Genomic DNA, 6,672 nt, shown 5'->3' on the forward strand with positions numbered 1-6,672 from the left:
CCATCAGGTGTCGGATATATGATTCCTGGAGAGAAATCATATAGCACAGGGGACACGTATTCTCTCATAGGATGCATGCTGTTGTTTACCAACAGGATTGGGTTCTGTGCAGCGTGAGCTAGTTGCTGATTTTGTTGTTCTTCCGCCATTGCTCTTTCTCTTTCTTGTTGTCTGAGTAACTGTTGCCTCAACCTTCGACGACGGTTGGATCGATTCCTACTTCGGAAGGTCCATTGAATCTTGGGGTCGTATCTGAACTCAGGAGTGTTCTCCCTGTTCATACACGTTCACAAGCGTAGCTTGTAATACTTCCTTTAATTGAAGTGTCCCTACAAAAAATACAAACGAAATTTTTGGTTAGTTCTTGTTGCTGAAATCCCTGGCAATAGTGCCAAAAACTTGTTCGTTTGCGTGAGATGCTTTAGGAGTGTATAGGGTAAAACAGATTGGAAGAATAAAGTCTAAGTGTTGTGTTCTGCCTTGATGTGTTTAAATGAATGCAACGCGTTGGGGCGTTAGTATTATGCACAGAAGACACACAGCTCCTTATAATAACATTCAAATTTTCCTAGATTAAACCCAAGTATAAATCCAATCTAGGTTCCTGGCGAATCCAGGGTCGATCACAAGGATTCAGTTTCACTATCACAGTATATGCGTCGTACTTGCAGTAGGAGATTTTTCCTAAATAAATGTGAAAGATATATTATTTACACTAAAATGCTATGCCTATGTAAGACAATACAAAATATTTGAGTGGAAAATGAAGGTTCATGTGAAAATGGAATTTAAGTAGGTGGACGCGCCGGTTAAAGATAATTGCAAACAACTGATGTAGTATGGATGAAATGGGATGGGTTGCTTATCTTTCTGTTCATGCGTTAGACATCATTCAACATTTCTCAATGCGAATAACATACACGCCTATCTCTAGGGTGCATGCGTCTAACCTAGATTGCAAGAAACACCAGTAAGTCTATCTCTAGCTGTACTAGGCGTTCTACTTAATGCGGCTTAGCTATTCTTTCGAACAACTAAGTAAAAAAGCTTTCACCAAGTTGTTAAATTGGTTTAAGCATTTGAACAAAATTATGCATGAAATACTAATGCTTTCAACATAAACAGAAGAAAAACAATAGCAAAAGTGATGATCAAATATATGAATTTTATAAAGGATCAATGAGTCTTTACAAAGAACTATTTTCAATCAAAATGAAATGAAAATGATATTAAGAGAGAGACTGAGTCAAGCCAAAGAATACAATCTCTTGTAGTTCTTTGGCTCAATCTTGTTGTGTACAATCACTTTAAAGAGCCAAGGACAGAGTATCTTTCTCAAGAATAACTTTCTCCACTCCCTGGCCAGCGGTGGTGGTGGTTCTCAGCTCCTTCGATCGTCTTACACCTCGATACAACTTGTACAAACTAAAACTAAGTTTACAAATTTACAAAGAGTATGGAGCTTCTAATTGTCTGAACTCTCAATTCTTGAGGGTCTTCAAGTATTTATAGGTGCTGGTCTCATCCACTTGGAAGATGGGCTGCATTTGAATCCATGCCCTGGTCAGCATTAAATTCCATGTCCTGGTTGGCTGCCTGACCTCTGGAAGCTTTTTAGACGCTGCCTGTTGCAGGTGCCCATGCTTGCAAGTGGTGATGTGACATAATCAGCTCGAAGTAATGAATCTTCTATGCGTTGAATTCCCTCCGACGCATGGCTCATGCATTAGCGCATTTCCTGTGACACTTTTCTAATGTGTTATTGTCAGTTCTTGCGTTGAAATCCTGCAAAGTAGTGCGTTAGCGCCGCGATTTTTAGTGATAAACTTCTTTTACATGAAATTGCTATTGTTTAAGTAAATCCATGCATTTCTATGAAAAATGAAGAGATTTTATCATTAAAAACCCTAATTGTTCTAACTTAAGAGCAAGGATAACTTGTATTTTTACAAGTTATTAACTTGTTCGCTTGCTATTGTGAGATGCTTTAGGAGTGTATAGAGTAAAACAGATTGAAAAAATAAAGTCTAAGTGTTGTGCTCTGCCTTGATGCGTTTAAATGAATTCAACGCGTTGGTGCGTTAGTATTATGCACAGAAGACACACAGCTTCTTATAATAACGTTCCAGTTTTCCTAGATTAAACCCAAGTATAAATCTAATCTAGGTTTCTAGTGAGTCCAGAGTCGATCACAGGGATTCAGTTTCACTATCACAGATTATGTGTGGTACTTGCAATAGGAGGTTTTTCCTAAATAAATGTGAAAGATGTATTATTTACACTAACATGCTATGCGTATGCAAGATAATACAAAAGAGTTGAGTGAAATATGAAAGTTCATGCGAAAATGGAATTTAAGTAGGTGGACGCGCCGGTTAAAGATAATTGCATACAACTAATGTAGTGTGGATGAATTGGGTTGGGTTGCTTATCTTTCTGTTCATGCGTTAGACATCATTCAACACTTCTCAATGCGAATAACATACACGCCTATCTCTAGGGTGCATGCGTCTAACCTAGACTGGAAGGAGAGTGACCAGAGATTGAGACTTAAAGATTCTGACGCAAATAATGTGCCATTGTTTCATTACGAAACCAAATGACCGCAATGATGAATTTGATTCAAGGAATGGTGATTAGCAACCCAACAATGCAATGTGGGCAAATCAACATAATAAGTCAAAACACCGCAAGATGCGCGACTTGTGGTGATGGGCATGCGATGAAAGATTGCCCGCAAAATCCACAGTCCGTATATTTTGTAAAGAATAATTCCTTTTCAAACACTTACAACCCCGGGTGGAGAAACCACCCCAATTTTGCCTGGAAGAATCAACAACAAAATTTTCAATCTATGGCGCAAAAAGAAGGGCCACCAGGATTTTTCCAACACAACAATGGTCAATAGAGCAACCAAGCAAGTAGCTCACAACTACCAATGCAATCTTCTTCTCTAGAGAGCCTATTGAAGCAATATATAAAGAAAAACGAGACAGTGCTTCAGAGTTAGGCTACATCCATCCGCAACCTCGAATTGTAAATGGGCCAGATTGCGAATGAGTTGAAGAGTCGACCATAAGGGGCGTTGCCAAGTTCAACTGAGCTTCCGTGCAACCCAAGGGGATCAAGTAAGAAGCAATGTCAGGTTGTGACATTGTGTAGTGGAAAGACTATGGAGGGAGAAAGAAGGATCAGAGTAGAATAACTTCCATTGCAGCTGATCCTAAGATTGCGGTATTGCAAAAAGAAGAAAGAGAAAATGAAGCAGTGGAACCTGAGGTTGCGTCGACCTCAAAGTCAAATGAAACGGGAACCGTGAAAGTTCAGTTACCACCTTTCCCTCAGAGGCTAAGAAAGAAGAAAAACGAATAGGTACAGTACCAACGCTTCTTATCTATGCTAAAGCAATTACATGTTAACATTCCTTTCAGTGAAGCGATTGAGGAAATGCTTGCCTATGCCAAGTTTCTAAAGGACATGGTAACTAAAAAGAGAGGTGCTGGAAAATTTGCCACAGCGACATTAACGCAAAGTTCCAAATCAATTATCTCACTAAAGATGAGCGATCCTGGGAGCTTCACTATTCCTTGCTCCATAGGAGGACTCTATATCAGGTAAGCCCTGTGTGACTTGGGGGCCAACATAAATTTGATGCCGCTGTGAATTTTTTGACAATTAAATGTGGGGCAACTAATGCCCACCTCTCTGACTCTCCAATTGGCTGACAGATCTCTGGTTCATCCAGAAGGTAAGGTGAAGGATGTGCTGATCACGATTGATAAATTTATTTTGCCAGCTGACTTCATCATCCTAGATTATGAGGCCGACAAAGATATACCCATCATTTTGAGGCAACCTTTCCTATCAACGAGTCATGCTCAAATTGATGTGCACAAGGGAGAAATCACTTTGAGCATAAACGAACAGAAGCTCAAATTTAACATAATTCGTGCCATAAAATTCCCAGATGAGGAAGACCTACAAGATTCTGACGATGACTTGAATTTGATTGAAGAAGAAAAGTTTGATGAAGAGTGTGAAGAAGAGGATGCCAACGCATGTGTAGCTGCCTGCAATGCAATCAAAGCAAAAACAAACAAAGAAGAAGGAATGATCGCAACGAAAGAAGAAGAGCCTAAAGAAGAAAGAAAAACTATGCAACCTTCCCTCGTGGAACCACCAACACTTGAACTAAGACCCTACCAACACATTTGAAGTACGCATTTCTAGGGCAGAATGAGAAGCTGCCAGTGATAATTTCCTCTGCACTCAACGAAGATCAAGAGAATGCGTTGATGAGCATTCTCAAGAAACATGTGCGAGCAATTGGCTGGACACTCGGTAACATCAGAGAAATTAGCCCTGCGTACTGCATGCACCACATTCGTCTTGAGGACGACCACAAAGCAATTATTGAAAATCAACGCAGACTTAACCCTTCGATGAAGGAGGTCGTCAAGAAGGAGATTATCAAATGGTTAATGCGGGAATTATCTATCCCATAGCAGATAGCACGTGGGTCAGCCCTGTGCAATGTGTGCCGAAGAAGGGCGGAATGACGGTAGTCCCAAATGAGAACAATGAATTAATATCGCAAAGAACCATCACTGGATGACGCATATGCATGGACTACTGCAAGTTGAATGCGGCCACAAAGAAAGATCACTTCCCTCTGCCAATCATTGATCAAATGCTAGACAGATTAGCAGGGAACGATTTTTATTGCTTCTTGGATGGGTATGCCAGATATAATCAAATCATGATAGCTCCCGAAGACCAAGACAAGACCACATTCACTTGTCCATATGAGATATTTGCTTTTCGCCGCATGCCATTTTGTCTCTGCAATGCACCGAGCTCGTTCCAGAGGTGTATGATGGCAATCTTCTCAGCTTATCTCGAGGACTCAGTGGAAATATTTATGGATGACTTCTCCGTTTATGGGAACACGTATGAAGTCTGCCTAGCCAATTTGGAGAAAATTTTGAAGAGATGTGAAGAGACGAACCTGGTGCTCAACTGGGAAAAATGTCAATTCATGGTGAAAGAGGGTATAGTGTTGGGACACAAAGTCTCTCGAGAAGGGTTGGAGGTGGACAAAGCAAAGATTGAAGCAATTGAAATCCTTCCACCACCAACCAGCGTAAAGGCTGTGCGAAGCTTCTTGGGCATGCCAGATTCTATAGACGATTCGTTAAAGAGTTTTCTAAGATAGCACGACCACTGAGTGAGTTGTTAGAGGCGGACAGAAAGTTTGAGTTTGACAATAATTGCCTCAACGCATTCAGAATTTTAAAAGATGCGCTGATTACCGCGCCCGTACTAATTGTGTCGGATTGGACACTACCGTTCGAAATCATATGCAATGCAAGTGGGTATGCGATGGGGGTTGCATTAGTGTAAAAGAAGAAAACTATTTTGCACCCCATCGCATATGCAAGTAAAACTCTAAACCCTACTCAAATAAATTATACCACCACTGAAAAAGAACTCCTCGCAGTAATTTTTGCATTGGAGAAATTCAGGGCATATCTGTTGGGAACAAAGGTACTCATTCACACTAATCACTCGACAATCAAATATTTAATGACAAAAAAGATGCAAATCCAAGGTTGATCAGATGGGTTCTCCTCCTTCAAGAATTTGATATTGAGATAATTGATCGGAAGTGGACAAAGAATCAAGTTGTGGATCGCTTGTCCAGATTGAAAAATCCTGAGGTTGATCGCAATGAATCTGAGGTGAGTGCCGTGTTCCCAGATGAGCAGCTGTTCCACATAGAAGAATTGCCCTGGTATGCGGACATCGTTAATTATTTGGTTTGTGAACAATTTCTTGAAGATTACACCTACCATCAATAGAAGAAGCTCAAACATGAATGCGAATACAATTATTGGGATGAGCCAAATCTGTATAAAAGAGGTGCAGACCAAATCATTCAATTATGCATACCAAATGTTGCTCAACAACACATATTATCACAGTGCCATGATTCACCATATGGAGGGCACTTTGCAGGGCAACGTATGGCAACCAAAATTTTGCAAAGTGGATTATTTTGGCCTTCATTGTTTAAGGATGCTATTCTACGCAATGAAATGTGATCGGTGTCAATGCATCGACAACATTTCATGGAAGAACGCAATGCCAATGAACACTATCTTGGAGCTGGAATTATTCGACGTATGGGGGATTGATTTCATGGGGCCATTCCCTCCTTCGCATGGCAAGCACTATATCTTATTGGCCGACGATTACGTCTCCAAGTGGGTAGAGGCAATAGCATGCGCCGTAAGTGATGCGGCGATAGGCTCCCAGTTCCTCAAAAGAAATATTTCACTCGTTTTGGCACTCCGCGTGCCATCATAGTTGATGAAGGATCCCACTTTGTCAATCATAATATCAAGGAGCTGCTGCGCAAGTACAATATCCTCCAAAAGGTGGCCACCACATACCATCCGTAAATGAATGGTCAGGCTGAAGTGTCAAATAGAGAAATTAAGTTGATACTTAAGAAGGTAGTAAAACCTTCGTGGAAAGATTGGGCGATGAAGTTTGATGATGCGTTGTGGGCATACTGGACCGCATTTAAAACACCATTAGGTATGTCCCCCGATGCGTTGGTATTTGGTAAGGTGTGTCACTTGCCTTTGGAGTTGAAGTATAAAGCAT

Source organism: Benincasa hispida, chromosome 11, assembly GCF_009727055.1.
Source record: "Benincasa hispida cultivar B227 chromosome 11, ASM972705v1, whole genome shotgun sequence".
NCBI classification, from domain to species: domain Eukaryota; kingdom Viridiplantae; phylum Streptophyta; class Magnoliopsida; order Cucurbitales; family Cucurbitaceae; genus Benincasa; species Benincasa hispida.